Source organism: Myxocyprinus asiaticus, chromosome 12 (genome assembly GCF_019703515.2).
Source record: "Myxocyprinus asiaticus isolate MX2 ecotype Aquarium Trade chromosome 12, UBuf_Myxa_2, whole genome shotgun sequence".
NCBI lineage: Eukaryota > Metazoa > Chordata > Actinopteri > Cypriniformes > Catostomidae > Myxocyprinus > Myxocyprinus asiaticus.
The window spans coordinates 24,058,156-24,077,341 of NC_059355.1; positions in this window are offsets into that span (position 1 = coordinate 24,058,156).

Consider the following 19,186-nt stretch of genomic DNA (forward strand, 5'->3'; position numbering starts at 1 on the left):
CATGTCACCCATTGAGCATGTTTGGGATGCTCTGGGTCGGCGTATACAACAGCGTGTTCCAGTTCCTGCCAATATCCAGCAACTTCGCACAGCCATTGAAGAGGAGTGGACCAACATTCCACAGGCCACAATCAACAACCTGATCAACTCTAGGCGAAGGAGATGTGTTGCACTGCGTGAGGCAAATGGTGGTCACACCAGATACTGACTGGTTTTCGGACCCCCCCAATACAGTAAAACTGCACATTTTAGAGTGGCCTTTTATTGTGGCCAGCCTAAGGCACACCTGTGCAATAATCATGCTGTCTAATCAGCATCTTGATATGCCACACCTGTGAGGTGGATGGAGTATCTCGGCAAAGGAGAAGTGCTCACTAACACAGATTTAGACAGATTTGTGAACAATATTTGAGAGAAATAGGCCTTTTGTGTACATAGAAAAAGTCTTAGATCTTCGAGTTCAGCTCATGAAAAATGGGGGCAAAAACGAAAGTGTTGCGTTTATAATTTTGTTCAGTGTATATATATATATATATATATATATATATATATATATATATATATATATATATATATTTTTTTTTTTTTTTTCTGTCTCTCTGTTTGCTGGATAGTGAGAGACCAGTGTTGACATTCAAATCCATCAATTCATAAAAAAGAGTTTGACATTCAAATAGGTGAGGTAAAAAGAAAATAATGTACCCTTGTTCTGTTCTCTCATTACCTGTCAAACATTAAGTGGATAATACACTCAACTCTGTCATCAAAACAGAACAATTAAAACACTTCAGATATAGGAGCCGTCTATTTTGTGTTGCTGCTCGCTTGAGTGGGTGTCATGTCACAACAAGCAAAGCCATTTCACTGTTTCTAATACTTTTTTGTTTCATGTCGGTGAACCTCCCAGTACTTTGACACATTAATTGCACTCGAACAACTCGAGAAAATTTTACTTGATCTTACATTTGTGGAAAGCAGTTCATTTTGAGACATCAGTGAGGGGGGTTAAGGCAGGATACCTGTAAGTCTCTCACAGGTCGCCCTATGAGCATGACATGTTTCCCCAGGGCAGTAGCATAAGTCAACCCTCCATCCTCCAGCCTGGGCTATTGAAACTCAAGCAAGGTAATCTAAATGCATGGGTCACCACTCCTTATCGAGACAAAGAACAAATTTTGGCAGCTGGGTCACACTTGTGTGGAGAAGAAATAAATTGGCCCAGCAGGTAAATAGGAAGTTATTGTGCAATAACAAAGATGTAGGGTTAAACTGGTACCCTACCCTGAGCAAAAGAGAGAGTGAGATTTCTTACTGTTTATACTCAAGCAGGAAGGTTTTGTGGACATGAGCTCTGCCCAGGGCCCCAGCAGAAGCTGCGACAAAAACACACATTGCTTATGACTCAACCCATGGTTCACCATAATTTCAATGCAATTACCAAAAGGTCGCCTTTGTGAACCCCCTTAGAAGCATTGCATTATGAAAACAAAAATAACATTTCAGCCAGTAGAACACGGTTTTGTGTATTGGGTGGCGTTTAACCACATTGCTGTACTTCACCTTCACCTCATCTGTCTTTTCAACAGTGAAGGCAGAACAGTCAATGGCTAGACCTAAAAGGTCTGTGAGTGCACACTGCAACACAAAACAAACAAATAAATAAATAATTCACAATGAAAGCGGGAGTGAATAGGTTTTGTTCTATGTTGAAATATGAATGCAAAAAGTGAAACACTAAAGAGAGCCATGACACTGTTCTGCTCTCAATTATTGCTCTCTCTTTCATCTAAAGATGTACACTAATTCAGATGCCACTGCATACTGGATAACTTTCATATTTTGCATAGCCACAAAATAAAAATGAAAAGAAAAAGCATTGCGTCTTTGGTTTAAAAAGAAGTGAATAGTACAGCTTTCTTTCCGCTTATAAATGGTCTGTTTAGTTCTTTTACTAGTTCTATTCATTCCTCTGAATTCCATTTAGGCCTGTGTGCACAGTGTCACAGATCAGCTGAGAACAAAACCGTTCAATCATATTTCCACATAGAGATAAATAGATCTTATTTATCTTGTTTTTTTTTTTGTTTTTTTTTACTGTGGCTTAATGTAAGTTTAATGAATAAACAAAGTTGATTTTCATCTCTTAGTTAATTGCTGGATACGCTTAGAGTCACCCAAAGAAAAAAGATGATTGCATTTAGAAAATTGTATCACTTTTCATTCAATCTCAAAGAAAAACACAATCTGTGATGCGATGTGACCTCTAGTTAATTTTCTTTTCCATGTGAATGAGCCTCAGAGAAGAGTCATTATATGATCCAACCCAAGCTGACACCCAGTATTAAAGGGTTAGTTTCCCCAAAAATGAAAATTCTATCATCACGAAAATCATTTACTCACCTACATGTTGTTCCAAACCTGAATGGAACACAAAAGTAGATGGTAGAATGTCAAACTTACTATTTACTTTCATTGCATCTTTATTTTTAATTTTTTTTAAAAAAATTTTATAGAATGAAAGTGAATGGTGACTGAGGCTAACATTCTGATGAACAGCACTCTTTGAGCTCAGTGTCATGAGGGTGAGTAAATGATGGCAAGTATAACACTTACTGTACATGTATACCTAGTTGAGTCATGTCCTCTATCTCTCCTATGGCACAGATCTGGATTCTGACAGTGCAGTAAGATGAATACAACTTAATTACAGATATTTTAAATAGCCCTTTCTTTCTCCTCCTCATTCAGCCTGCAGCCAAACAGTAGCCTACTTGTGTTCTGCCACGGCACATAAACAGGCACAAAGGAAGTTATTAGCGTAGATGGAAATCAGATTACTAACAGTGTAAACCACTCTTCTACCGTGCTCTCACGCCTGTAATTACTCAAGCTTATAGGTCTATAATGAATGCTAATGTGGTTCTCTTACCAAGTCACCAGACCCTCACTACAACATTGTATTCTCCATCTCACTCCAAAGCCTATGATTATCCTGGCATAACTGTCTTTATTTGGCCTCCTACTCAAGCATTGATTGAGGAACTATGACCACAACAATCAAAACCATCCTGAAGTTTCCAAGACCGTAAAAAAAGTTACTTTACAAAGCGCTTTACAAAAAATCTTTATATTGTAACCCTGAATTACACACTAGACTGAGTATGTGTGTGCTTTAGAATCACAGTGAACAAGACTGTTATTACCTTGTTTTGTTTGTCACTGAATGTACTATCCATTATGCTATATTAACAATTATTTTGTGATTGGTTATAATGTTAACCAGGTTTCATGACACTGAATTTTACTTAGAATGTTCTGGATTGTCTTTCTCTGTCTAAACACAGATGGAGATTTGATTTTACAGGTTATGTGATTTCCATAGAGACAAGTTGAACTTGGACAATACATGGCTACTTTGGCGGGACAAAGATGCTCAGGCAGTGTCTCCATCTCAAAACAAGCGTTCTTAAAAGTTATTCATTTCAACACACTAAAAGAATGCGTCTTCATTGGCAAATCAATATATAGAAAAATTGCCACACTTTTGACTTCACAAAATAAGCTGGCCTTGAGAGGCATTCAAAACAGGGTTTTTTGTCTGTTGAATAGATCTAACGTTATGTGTAGACCTTGGGAAAGTGCACTATACATGAAAAAGTAACTGGAAACAGGAACCATTTAGAAATTGTTTGAATACAGGAACATAACCTATGAGAGACAATCTAGGAAGATTGAAATTTAATCAATAAATGCAAAAACACTGAGAGATGATTGAATCGCCTTGCATTTTGTAATATTCGCATAGTTAGCATACGCTTTTATCCAAAGTGACTTATAAATAAGATACATAGCAAGCAATTTGTCATACAAAGTTTAACAACATCTACTGGATAGGTCTGCCAAGTTCTCACAGTAGCTGGAGTAGTAAAGATGATAGCACAGAAGAAAGAAACAGACAAGGATTTTTTTTTTTTTTCATTAAGTGCAGGTTAAGTGCAGCAGTAAGTGCAATTAGTGTGGGTTGGTTAAGTGCTCGCAGAACAGATGTGTTTTCAGCTGGTTATGGTATGTTAAGTAGGTAACAGCAGATAGTGTGGAGGTTGGAAGTTCAGTCCACCACTGAGGAGCAGAGCAAATGAACGATCATGAAATAGACTTTGAGCCTCTTTGTGATGGGACCACCAGGTGTCGCTTATTCATAGACCTCAGAGAGCGAGTTGGAGCATAGACTTGAAGAAGTTAATTGAAGTAAGAGGGTGCAGTTCCATTGGCTGATGCGGGCAGCTACAGGTAGCCAGTGGAGTGAAATCAAGAGTGGGGTGACATGAGCCCTTTTTGGCTGATTGAAGACCAGACGTGCTGCTGATTTCTGGACCATCTGCAGTGGCTTGATTGTGTTAGCTGAAAGGCCAGCCAACAGAGCATTGCAGTAGTCCAGTCTTGAAATGACCAAAGCTTGGACCAGGAGCTGTGTAGCATATTCAGACAGGAAAGGTCTGAATTTCCTGATGTTGCAAAGCTCAAATCTGCAGGACCAGATAAATTTCTCCTTCAAACATGAAGTATTTTTCTGAACATAATGCTCATTTGAGAAAATTTCTTTGTTAACTGCCTTTACTTGGAATGAAACAGACATGACTAGAGAGAGGATGCCATTAATACTTCATCAGTAAAATTGATATATTAACACTTTGGTGGTGCACTGCACAGAGAAGTAGGAGATTTGAATAACAAACTACAGGTGTTAAGAATATTTGGAATATTCAGTCACATACTTACATACTAATAAAGTATTAGTAGAGTAACATCTAAAAAGACCTACCCCAATTACAGTAAAAAGGCAATAAATCATAAATACTTTAGTAATTTTCCACTTGTAGTTGTAGTCAAGGTTTCTTGCACCAGATGTTTTTAAACATTTTCAACACTTTCTCTTAACCTTCAGACTGGATTAATCCTTCTAATGTACATTTATTGTCAACATAAACGTAACATTCACAACCCATTTTTCAGTAATGTGAGGTATTTCTGGTTACACTTTATTTGAATGTGTCCTTGTTTCAGTGTAATTACACAAGTAATTACTGATTATTACTAATTAACAACATGTACTTACTATAGGTTTAGGGATAGGGTAAGAGTTTGGTTTAGGGTTAGTTGCTTGCAGTTATTAGGCATAACTGACTGTTATTATTATAGTAAATACATGTAATATGTGTAACAAGGACACATTAATATAAAGTGTTCCAGTATTTCTTAGTAAAAATGGTAAAAAATATATTTTTGCAACTTATCCATTGGGAAATGACTGGATCATTGAAAGTGGGTGTTCCTGCAATATGATCACACAGGAAATTGACAAACAGCCTCAGAATGTTGGTAAAACTTTACAATGGTTTTATTTGTTAACATTTGAAATTGCATTAGGTATCATGAACTAACAATGAAAAATATATATTTTGCAGCCTTTATAAATCTTTGTTGTTGTTAATTTATGAACATACTCTTGTTTATTGTTAACTCATTTTAGATCATATTGCATTAACTAATGTGAACATACTGTATAAAACCTTTTATTTAAAAAATAAATATTAGTGATGTAAATGTATGTTAAAATTGACATTAACTAAGATTAATAAGTGCTGTAAAAGTATTGTTAATTGTTAGTTCAAGTTAACTAATGTTCCCATATTGAACCTTATCATACAGTGTTACTCAGATGTTCATGTACCCTGTAATCGACCCCATACTGCCAAATTACTGAAAAGTGCCATCCCCCATCTCCTGAATTACTGACAAGTGGCATCCCCATCAGACATGTTTGCATCAATTCAAACATGTTCACCTTTCCTGTGATGTTACTGATAGAGCATTGCGCATCGAGACATGGGTTCTGGTCCCATGGAAACCACACTCAAAAAAATAAAAAAATAAATAAATAAAAAATAAAGGATTTTTTGCTATTTGTTCAATTTACTTAATTAAAATAAACTAAAGCAAAAAAAAAAAAAAAAAAAAAATCTACAACATTTGTCACAACTTGATTTCACTGCGTTCTATTCAATTAAATGTGCAAAATGGAAAGTTACTTAATCCATTTGAGTTGGGACTACATGAATACTTTTGTGGTGTTTAATTTAGAGCATTGATGAAACGTGCCGGGAATTTCTATCTCCCAGCATGCTTTGCATGTGACTGCATAGGGAGAACAAGTGTTGAAATTAAGTGTTATTTTATGTATTTTTGAGCAAGATAAGTATAGGAGGATATTTGTTTAATGTTTAATGTTCTGTTATATTGGTATTTGAAAAGAGTATCTGTTGAGTTTTAGGGGCTACCACTGTGGTGAAGAATGGCGCTTGTGCTTAGGTTGAGAATGGACTTATAAGCAATACTGATATGAGTGCTGCTTAGCTCTATAAACAGTTGCTATAAATTGACATTACAACAGTTTCCCTGTCCCTAAACTTGTTCATCTGGCATATTCGAGTGAAAAATAAAATAAATTAAGTTGGACAAACATAAGAAAATTTATTAAATCAACCTTACTAAACTGAGTTTGACAAACCTAATAAAATTGAGTTAAAACTACAATAGTATATTAATTTGACCTAAATCAATTAAATTATGTTGGCTCAATGAAACAGACTTTATCTGAATGAAACACATTAAATTACTTGTAAAGACGTTCTATAATTCAATTAAATAAGGTTAATATTAAAATCCTTTGAAAACCAGGGAGTAATCGTGCACACATAAACAATGGTGAGTGTGATTCAGAGGTTGCATGGTTGCATCATTATTTCCTGTTATTGCTATAACCTTTATTGCACTAATGTTAACCTCCATTATTACAGTACATGGCTCTCTAAATACTTGTTTTTTAATGGGATAGAAGAAGGTATTTTGCCAACAGAAAATTTTAATAAAAAGTACACACATCAACCACTGATATAAACGCATATACATTTGAAGTAAGAAGTTTACATACACTTTAGCCAAATACATTTAAACTCAGTTTTTCACAATTCTTGACATTTAATCGTAGAAAACATTCCCTGTCTTAGGTCAGTTAGGATCACTACTTTATTTTAAGAATGTGAAATGTCAGAATAATAGTGGAGAGAATTATTTATTTCAGCTTTTATTTCTTTCATCACATTCCCAGTGGGTCAGAAGTTTATATACACTTGATAGTATTTGGTAGCATTGCCTTTAAATTGTTTAACTTGGGTCAAACATTTTGGGAAGCCTTCCACTAGCTTCTCACAATAAGTTGCTGAATTTTGGCCCATTCCTCCACACAGAACTGGTGTTACTGAGTCAGGTTTGTATGCCTTCTTGCTCGCACATGATTTTTCAGTTCTGCCCACAATATTTCCACATTATGCACCAGTCACTCCTGCTGCAAAGCACCCCCACAACATGATGCTCCCATCCCCATGCTTCACGGTTGGGATGGTGTTCTTCGGCTTGTAAGCCTCACCCTTTTTCCTCCAAACATAACGATGGTCATGATGGCCAAACAGTTAAATTTTGGTTTCATTAGACCAGAGGTCATTTCACCAAAAAGGAAGATCTTTGTCCCCATGTGCACTTGCAAACTGCAGTCTGGCTTTTTTATGGTGGTTTTGCAGCAGTGGATTCTTCCTTGCTGAGTAGCCTTTAAGGTTATGTCGATATAGTACTTGTTTTACTGTGGATATAGATACTTGTCTAACTATTTCCTCCAGCATCTTCACAAGGTCCTTTGCTGTTGTTCTGGGATTGATTTGCACTTTTCGCACCAAACTACATTCATCTCTAGGAGACAATGCGTCTCCTTCCTGAGTGGTATGATGGCTGTGTGGTCCCATGGTGTTTATACATGCATACTATTGTTTGTACAGATAAACGTGGGACCTTCAGGCATTTGGAAATTGCTCCCAAGGATGAACCAGACTTGTGGAGGTCCACAATTTTTTTCCTGAGGTCTTGGCTGATTTCTTTAGATTTCCCCATGATGTCAAGCAAAGAGGCACTGAGTATGAAGGTAGGCCTTAAAATACATCCACAGGTACACATTCAATTCAGTACACCTCCTATCAGAAGCTAATTGTCTAAAGGCTTGACATTATTTACTGGAATTTTCCAAGCTGCTTAAAGGCACAGTTAACTTAGTGTATGTAAACTTCTGACCCACTGGAATTGTGATATAGTCAATTAAAAGTGAAACAATCTGTCTATAAACAATTTTTGGAAAAATTACTCTTGTCATGCACAAAGTATATGTCCTAAATGACTTGCCAAAACTATAGTTTGCTAATATGAAATCTGTGTAGTGGTTAAAAAATGAGATTTAATGACTTCAAGCTAAGTGTATGTAAACTTCTGACTTCAACTATATTTTTAAATCAGTGACATCAACCTGTAAATTAGGCTACTTTACCATTCAGATAGCCTAAATAGCTATTAGCCCATTGGTTAACATTAACCAATTGCCCATTTTGTCAGTCAAAAAAAAAAAAGAAAAAAATGTAATTTGGCTTTAATTAAAGATTTCGAAAACAAATTTTAGAGTTTGGATTGGATGCCTTGGGCAATTCCATACTTCTTTTTCTTTCACCAATCTTTCTTTTTTTTTTTTTTTTAGCTCTAATCTAACAATATGCAGAGCAAATAATGCACACCATGTATGTAGGTTGATGATTTGTCTTTTCATTCTGGTGCTGCTACAGAGAATGATGGGAAATGTAGTTTTGTCACACAAACGTTGCCTCAAAAACTGTTTCAATTAATAATGTTTTCTAGTAAATTTTCTAGGATAGCATTTCTTTATCAACATGAAACAAAATGCGTACAAACTAAAGTCAACATTCAAAATTACAAATTAATTGAAACCAATTAGATTCCGTCATGATTTCTTTAACTGACACGCCCCCAACTTGGAAGGTTGGGGCTCATGTAGTTTTCCAATGGTAATTAGAGTATGACATTGTGATAGCCTTCATTTTCTCTAATCTTGCAAGTAAATATAAAAGTATGTATAATATTACCTTGTGCGACCCCCACGTCCACATGTGTGGAAGTTGTATTTTGGCTTCGCAATACGCAACACATAATTTAAATTTTTAAAAGCAGCTGAATACTATTCGCAAGACTCTACACAGTCAGTTAAGTGTTCGACTTCTGCCGCACTGCGTCACGTGACATAACAGCACAACATTGATTTCCAGGAAGCACTGCTACTGGCGCAGCGCCAACAAAAGTGCCTCTGGTAAGAAATCTCTTTAAGTTTTTTGATTAAAACCTGTTTGGATGTAAAGAGTAGCGTCTCTAGTTTAGTTTGTTATTTAGTTTAGGCTTTAAAAAATCGATTCATTTTTTGTGCGTTAGTGCGCTGATAAAATTAAGGTCCACATATGTGGAAATTAGGACCACATTCCCTCAAAAGTTGAATGTAAAAGGGGTACAAGGGAAAGGAGGAGGCGAGAACCGGCTTAACAATATAAATAATATTTAATTAAATAAAAAGGCACACAAACACATACAGGGCAGCTGCCCATAATTCTCTCTCTCTCTCGAGCTGCCGTCTTCGGTCGCCTTTACCCCTTGCTCGCCTCATCAGGCTGATTGGGGTCCGGGCATCCATCATTCCGCCTGGCCCCGCCTTCCTCCGCGCTACACTTCTCCCTGCATTGCCTCAGGCCGGGGAGCCCCCGGCATGACGTACATCCCTCCCCTCTCCGGGGTGGGGGGCGTGCCTTGCGCCCCACCTGCCAGCAGGTCATCCCCGCCTTCCAGGACCTGGGAGGAGACAGGAGGGGAAAACAAAACAAAAACAAAACAAAAAAGTGAGGGAAAGGCCAACACGGAGCGACAGCATGAGAGAGAGAGGAGAGAGAGAAAAAAATCTCACTCACCGGTTCTCTGATGCACTGTCGCATGGTCCCCGATCACTCCACCACCCTCTCAGGTGGACGACAGCCGCTCTTCCCCGGGTGGACCGGAGTCAAACCTCTGACCCCCAGTGGACAGAATGCCCCTCTGCTTTTCTGGCGGCACGTGGGGACACTCCTCCGCCCCTGGCAGCAACTCCATGGCTCCAGGCGGTCGGGGAGTCCCGTCTCTCCTCACCTCACGGACGGCGGCCATTCCCCACTTCCGGGCGGTCGGGCTACTCCATCCCCCGGCGGATGGCAGCGGCGCTCCCCTGGGTGGATGGCAGTGTTGAGGACTCTACGACGGGCATCCCTCCTCCCTCCCGGGTTTCGGCACCAATGTAAAGGGGGTACAAGGGAAAAGAGGAGAAGAGAACTGGCTTAACAATATAAATAATATTTAATTAAATAAAAAGACACACAAACACATACAGGGCAGCTGCCCATAATTCTCTCTCTCTCAAGCTGCCGTCTTTGGTCGCCTTTATCCCTCGCTCGCCTCATCAGGCTGATTGGGGTCCGGGGGTCCGTCATTCCGCCCGGCCCCGCCCTCCTCCGCGCTACATTGAAAAAACAGGTTAGTTATTTTGAATATATTTTTGAACAGTAACACATCTGTGGGTCAGTGTGCTTCATTTTAATATACATTTTGTAATATTTTATTTTTTTATCACTGTACAATATGGTTGTATTCATTAACATTAGTAAATGCATTATACAGTATATTTACTATGCATTTTCACATTGAGAATAAATGTATTCATGCAAAAGCTGAAAAAATGTGCTTTCAGAGGCTTTATATGGCATTAGGATGAAAATAATGTGCATTTCTAACTGTTCTGAGACCAGTGCAGACAGACAGTACACTGGAGGTTAAGTAAATCTCTAAACAGGGAGCAAGGGTGCATCCTATAGCTTTCTATGCAGCAAACTGCATTCACTCCTAAAATCTGACCAAATGTTCAGTTTCAGGCTGCAAATGACGTTTGGACCACTCAACATGTTTAGCAGACATGAGACAATGATAATCAGTAAATAGATTCATAATTTTATAATGCACATTTTCATTTTAACATAATTGGCTGTGATTGGCTTTTAATAATAATTATTACTTCAGCTTTATAGAAAATCAGCTGTAATGTCTATTACATCTCAAAAACATGAATAACCAACACTCCTGGACACATATTAAACTATTTGATGAAAAAAAAAAAAAAGACTTTCTATAGGTATTACTTAAAATTTCACAACTTAGTCCCACTGTTCACAAATGTGGATATACATTTTTAGGAAAACTATTTGCTCTAACATTTTTATTTTATTTATACATTATTTAACATTAAATTTTATTTATTTATTTATGTTTTGCTTGTTGATTAGGTCCTACTAGTTACAAATCAAAAAGCGAAATGGAAAATGCACACAGCAGTCACGTGGGGGTCTCAGGAGGATAAAAGTGTTCAGTAGTACCTCAACTGTAACAACACTTAAAGGCTGGAGGTTTGCTTTTGGATCCAATATAGTTGCCACTGCCCCATCATTCAGCAACAGCTTCCTTTCAAAGTTCACTAAACAATCTGTGGTGAAATGTGCTCCAAAAACTGTAAAAAGGAAGAGGATAAAATGTGTACTCTTGACACAAGTTCTTAAAAATAGATTTTTAAAAGATTTTTCCTTTTCATGATCTTGTTCACCCTTATTTGTCATTGACCTTTTTGATGTTATAGCAATATTTCAAAGGAAAAAATATAATCTCTCTAGTTATAATCTGCACAGTGGTTTTCATAATGGACACCTATAAAGTAAACCTTCTCAATAGAGCCTCTTGATCCCTCTCATGAGAAAAAGGGAAATTTTAAACTTTAAACACCATTTTGTTTGACAACCTTTTCAGCTATTTAGTGAATAGAGGGAGAGATGGATAGTTCTAAAGGTCAGCTCAAACTAAGATCATAGAGGCTGCAGTAGCCTATATGTGAGTGATAAAATGGTTGTTGAGAAATATCTATTTTGGCAGATGCAGACAATGGACTGTGAATAAGAAACCCTGGGCAGACCATGAGCCACTTAGAGTCAGTTAGCTGTTAGCCAGTGAGATTCATATGGGCTAATGAGGCTGAATCATTTAAATGCAGTCCTTGCTTCGCTCAAGTGGGTTTAATTAAGCATGATTAAAAGAGTTTTTCCTGCTCTTATCCTCTCTTTAATAGGCCAATGTCAGTAGAAAACCTTCTGACAATGAAGGCATGCCACAATCAAAACAGGTCAATAGGTAAAAAAAATTTGTTTTACTTATTTTCTGTAATAAACCAATGACAAGTGAAGTTATTTATTCTTGCTGTTATAATCCAGCAAAAAAAAAAAAAAAAAAAAAAAAAATTGTATGATCTGAACAGGAGAGATAGACTGTTTATTTGTAAACTGTCCTAAATCTCTTTGAGAAAAAGAGATTAATTTGAAGGTAATCATAGGTGTGGTAATTTGCTTTATCGCTACTGCTTTCGCAAGCAAGCTAAAGGCCAAATTAGCTCCTGAAGTTGCCTCAATATAAATATTCATAAGTTTTGTCTAACTGACTACCGTACATCAGTATGATCTGTGGTGGCACCCTAAACAAATAGAGAGAGAAAAATAAATATATATTACAGTATAAAGACAATAAGTGAGAGGGAACGGGAGTCTTAAAACATCAAAGACTCTGCTATCTCTGTACCATGTAAACAGTGAGTGCCTTTCGTGCATCGAAGAGCCCTATTTAATGACTCTGTGGAAGATTGCCACGGCGACAAGCATCCTGCAATAAATAAAATTAACAAACATTTCTTTAGGGTCTGTTCAAAGGGAAAGGGAGCCCAATGTTTTTTGTCCCGATAAGTGGTCTATACATCCATCCTGCTCTTTCCTGATTAGTCTAATCCAGTGAGAAGTGCGTGCCGGGTTTCTGATTGAGTCAGTCACCGCAGCCCCTGAGGGGAACCCTCCTGATAAGTGCCTTTACCTTTCACCTCCACAGCCCCATGCACACACCGCTCTAATCTCATTTGGACCAGGAAGACATGCTCTGGCACGGGGAGCAGCGATTAGCATCCACTCAGCTTACATACTCTCTCTTTTTCACACACGCACACACACACACACACACACACACACACACACACACACATACACGCCGTCCTCCACAGACCTGAAATCAGACAGACCACTACATGTCCAGAGAGAGAGAGAGAGAGAGAGAGAGAGAGAGAGAGAGAGAGAGCGAGAGAGAGCGAGAGAGAGAGTTAAGCAAACAGGGTATTGCATTGGCCAGTTTTCATTTCAGTAATTTTTTGAATGGCTTTTGAATTGATTTTATGTGGTGAATGAATGTAAACAGCTTCTCAGCACTTCATAAAATGCATATGAAAATGACATCACAGGTGTCATTTTCTGAAAGTTGCTACGAACTTTCGTTTTTTGCTTTTAAGAGCACATGAAGTGTTCTGAAGTCAGTCATTCAAATATGAGTTCCAGGCACTTACTTATTTTAGGCCTAAAATAGTCTGAAGAAATTCCCGTTTGGCCATTACATCTTGGCCATCTTGCTGAAAGTGATTAATTACAACCGGCTTTTTAAAACACTGTAATCTCCTTTGGTGGGACTGATGTTCCTCTAAAAAAAGTGATGAGTTGATATAACGTGAAGAAAATGTAATTACCTTTGATGTGCACCCTGCAGGAGAACTGCTCTATCTTTTCTACTCACCTGAGAGTGTCTGGGAAGTGAATGCTATTTCTGCCATCACTTCTCTTAGAGAGATACCTTTGTGAGGATCTTAATAAAGGTAACTTGCTCTATTGTTTGTAAGCAAACATTGTAGGCCTTTCATTGCTGTGTCTTGGTGTGCATACAATTTGGAGATACAATTATCTATAACAATTTTATCCCATTCATTTCTGGACTTCCTCATTAATTCCATCATTTGAACTTCTGTGCTGGAATTCTGCTTTTTGCAACAAAATTAGTTTTGTTGGTGTAACCTGTAGGATTCAAGTTGATTCAGTGATGTTTAATTATATATTTGAACAAAATAAACAGTTAATTTTGATGTTACCACATGAAGCACATTGTTTAGGTTATTTATTTATTTATTTTCATGTACAGATGTCTGCTCTGAAGCCAGTGATTATTTTACAATGTTTTAGGCTCAGCTCTGACACAGGACAGTTGGTTGTTCCTTCAGGGTCATTTGATTGCTTTGTGTTCCTGACAGGGGATCTAGGTGACTAAATCTGTAAAAGACAAGTGACATCTGGACCCACAAACCAGTCGCATGGATCTAAGACCATTGACTGGGGTTTAGGCTTGCATCAGGTAATATGCTGCAAACTGGAAAATGATTGACAGATTGTCAACCTGCATGGCAGTGAGTGTCATGGAGCCCAGTGATGTCAATAGACAAAATCCTTTCGCTACTGCTTAGGCAACATCAGTGAATAATGCAGTTATTTGTATGAGAGATAACAAAGCACATGATAGGACAGATTTTTATTTTAGTTTTTGTATGCATTTTGGGGTTTTGTGCATTCATGGTGTGATTAAAAATGAAGTTCCAAACATAAGTTTGGGAGGAGCTTGTTCACCTAGGCCTGCCATTCATATTTCAAGGATATAAAGAGGCTGCTTTTCTCGCTCCAGCGACATTCTTCTGGCATCCCTCATCCTCCCCTTCTCCACCTTTATGTTTCATAATATCTATACCAATTATTTCAAAATTGCTGAACTTGATTTAATCATGGATAGTGGTTCCACAAGTTTGAAATGAGTTTTCTTACATTAAAATAACCATGTGATTTAAACTTAAATACTTAAAGAAGAGGGAAAATAACTGAATCAAGTAAACCCAACAAAATTTTACAAGGCAAAATAACTCATGAGCTAGTGAACTAGTGACAGGAAATGTTAGCATGCTAAACACATGCTGGTGTGAAGCACAACTGAGTGCAACTTGGTCACATGCTATGGTTAGCATCACAAATGCTCATTGGATACAGCAATAGAATACTTAATATGTACAATACTGGTCCTCAACTTCTACTGTTCACCATGATGGTAACACCCAAAACTACAGCTTACTAAAACTAAATCTCAAAATATTAAACATCAATAACTCTCCCCCTATATATTTGTCTTGCACAAAGACACATACATTTACTCTCCCTTTAAAGTCCCATGCAAAGCATGCTGGAAACAAGAAATCCCCTGCCCAGTTTCAGTTAACCAAACAAAAAATTTGTATTAAGTAAAGCTGACAAGACACTTTTTTAGTTGAATTAACTTAGTTATGTTCCCTTGGTTACATTAATTGTTTTGAGTAATATGAACATGGGAGCATTAAGTAAAACTGACAATAGTTATGTAGTATATGTACTTGTGGACTCGTGAATGGTTGTGTGTTGTGTATGTAAGTCAATGTATGGACACTGAACAAGGGTCATACTTTAATATACTCACTGATAAAACATCCTGTTTTTGAATCCTACACAGATTTGTTTTATTCACTGAAGAATGGAACATATGTGGTAAGAACCTCATAAGTAACTGAATTGAAATGAAATAGTGGATGAAATGGCCCATTTCCAATTAGATCAATTACAAATTAGGAAATGACAGGGCGAATGGAAGCAAGAACTGACACAAACAAACTTCACCCATATGAGCACATTGTATCAGAGCATGTGCACCAACCACAAGGCTATAGCTGCAACAGAACTATTTTTATTGATACTTTGCTGTATTGCATAAAATAGAATCTATTAATGTCTTGAAAAACCAATGGGCATTGTCATGACGACTCCATGTTTCCATTTGCCAGATTTCTCTTTACGGAATTTCTAAAACTCTTTTTAAGAAGTGCAGATATAGTGAAACAGAACTATTTTAGCTATGATTAGATACCTTACATTCCTTACCAATGAAGGAGAAAAGGAAACATGCATTATATGCAGCTTTAAATTAAAAGATAATATAAGAGAGTGCCTGATCGCTCCACTTTGTTGACAAAAAGACTACTGAACTGCACAGGGATTACCCTTTTCAAACCAAGCAGCAAAATTGAAATATGTGTCTTTCACCTTGTCTTTACTTGCAAGCTAAATCTTGGAAGTTGATAGTAAAAATGTTGACTTATAATAACATGGTTTTGAATCAGCAGATCAGTGTCAGAAATTCCACTTTTTTTTTTATTAACGGTTTTTCAGGGCAATTTATAGCTGTATTAGATCATTTTTGTCTTAGACACATAAAACATAGTGTACTTTTCATTCACATCAAACACTTGAACTGGATCAATTAATAAATAAAAAATATTAATTTAAACAATTATGGCTGTTCATTATGAAATCAAATCAACATCTAATACAGAAGTTGTATAATAATGCACAAGATATTATAGCACAATGAACAATCTGCTAGAATACATTTTAAACTGAGAGTTATTAGTCCCCATGTTTGATTAAACAGCTTTCTGCTCTCTACCATCACTGTATATTTTGATGTAATAGCTTATTGATGTTTTGGATTTGTTTTCTTCATGTTCAGTTCAATCAAAAACTACTTTAGCTCTATATTCAACAACGCTTGCCTCTGAGACAACTAAGGAGATATCTGACAGCTACAGGTCAATACGGTGTCTGCAGAAGCACTAAACTCATAACTGGATCATAGGCGTAGAAGAGAATATATTGAATGCCATTTGTTTTTTTTTTTTAAATGGAGGAATGCGCTCTAGGGGCATTTTGCCTCAACATTTTAAACATTTGGGGTATTATTCTCACTTTCAGTGCCATTTCTGTGCCACGCCCTGGTTAATTTCCAACCCTCCTCCAGATTATATATCTTTCTATCAAGAAATAGCACACATGAGCATGTTCACCTGGACATACTACAATGTTTGTGCAACATACTGTAATATGCAACATTAGGAATGGAAAATTTGGTACATTTTTGTATAATATTTTTCATACATTTTAACAGACACATTTCAGTTGTAAATTTGTGAATATGTCTATTTATTGCACATGTCTACTCAACACAAGGTGTCTCGTAAAAACCTGTTGCATGTTCTGCATATGTTATATGTTCTGAATCTCTTCGATATTCTATAACTCGTACCTATTCAGTTATTACTGGATTAGCTCTCTCCACTTGTTTGCATATTTCTACAAAAAAGACAACCCACTACTATCAGCTAATGGAATGTAAAGGGATGGAAATAAATAATGGGAAAATTTCAAACCGGAAAACGTTGGATGTTTATAATCAACATTTCTTTCTTTCACCAACATGATGGCTCTGTCTGCCATCTTGGATGACACTTTTCATTGCTCCAGTAGGTAAATAATAGGTAAGAGATACAGTATATTTGTTTTTATGTCATTGATCCATATGCTAAGAAATGACCTTCAGTTGACAAATGCATATTGAATTCAGGTATTATGTTGGTCTGGAGTATGTTTGTTTTATAATTTAATCATTATACCACCATAAACCTGCATTGGTCAGTTCACGTTATCAAACCATATTTTCAATAGGCAGTTTTAACTCTGTTCAACGAAGATCAACACAATGCACTCAAAGACTGGTGCAAACATTCTTTATATAAGAAGTTTATATAAGGTTATGAAATATTAATCAAAGCCACCAGTTCAAAATTTGTGTTTCCATATGAGTTTGAGTTTCATTTGTGCCTGGCAGTGCCTATAATATCAAGACACATGAAAACATATCGCTTCTGTGTCTATATGCAATGGTTCTGTTAAGAGTGGACCTTACCTAAAATATAAGCACTGATGCATGAAAAAAGCTGGGCAAAGTTAGGTCTCCCTGTGTCCTCTCCTTTAGTTATTTTTAGTTATTTATTTATTTGTTTGTTTATTTATTTATTTTAGTCCACTGCTATTGGTTACACGACCACATAATGAATACTGTGTAGCTAAAAGTTATGACATCATTTAAGGCAGGAGAGATCAACAGGGAGCTTGTAAGACTTTACAATAACGTTCCATTTATTAACATTAGTTAGTAGATTATATTGTATATTTTATTATCATACTATGTGACAAATAAATAAATAAATAAATGCATGTTAGTTCATAGTGCATTAAATAATGTTAACATATACAACTTTAGATTTTAAAAATGTATTTGTATATGTTGAAATTAACATAAACCAAGATGAATAAATGCTGTAAAAGTATTGTTCATTGTTAGTTCATGTTAACTAATGTTGTTAACTAAAGTTAACAAGTGAAACCTTATGGTAAAGTGTTTCCCAACAGTTGTTTAGTGCAACATATAGAAACAGTATAGCACAAATCTGTTTTATATTCAGCCAAGAATGTCATCCATGAAGTTAAATATCAGTGTTAAAAATTAATTAAATAAATAAATAAATGTGAATGGGTTGGTGTTGAACTTTTAACAAATCAATCAATTGTAGCTTACCATAAGCTACATAAGATCTGTCCAAAACTCCAAAACTTGTTCTTTCTTTCTTTCTTTCTTTCTTTCTTTCTTTCTTTCTTTTTTTAAACCAACTGCTAGAGAAGTTCGACCTCAGACATTTTGTGTGTGAAGACAAGGTGTGGAACTTGTCATGATCTATGAACTTTGATCCTTTTTTTGGATTGAAAGCTTTTTTTTTTTTTTTTTTTATGAAGCGTTTGATAATTAGGCTAATATTTTTGAAGCGTCTGAAAATTACTGGAGAGAGTCATTTATTTAGGCTGTATGAAAAAGGATAAGCCCTATCAGTTACTCTTTATGCCAGTGTAATTATGTAAGTACTGAGTAATAAAATATAATTATACTGTATATGTAGCCGTATAGAGGAGCAGTTAGTAATTACACATTGTTACTGTTATTATTATTGTAATTAATTGTACGTGTAGCCTAACATGTAACATGAACATTGCAGTGTAACGTCTTACAGACCTATCGTGACAGAAATGCGGCAGGTAACAAGTCTAACTACTTTTTCAGATTTTTAAAACCTATGACTTGTTAGATTTAGATTAGTTAGGCAGTAATGGCATAATTATAAGTGAAATACAAACTCTAAAAAAACATTTTTTTAAATAAAATAAAGTAAAAAATAAAAACTTTGAAATATTTATGGTGCCACTTATATCATTAGGTGAATTTTCCTTTGGCCTTGACAAAGAAGCAAGCATTTATGATTTTGTCGAAATATAGGCCTACTGTACGTTCTCCAAAAAACTTTCATCAT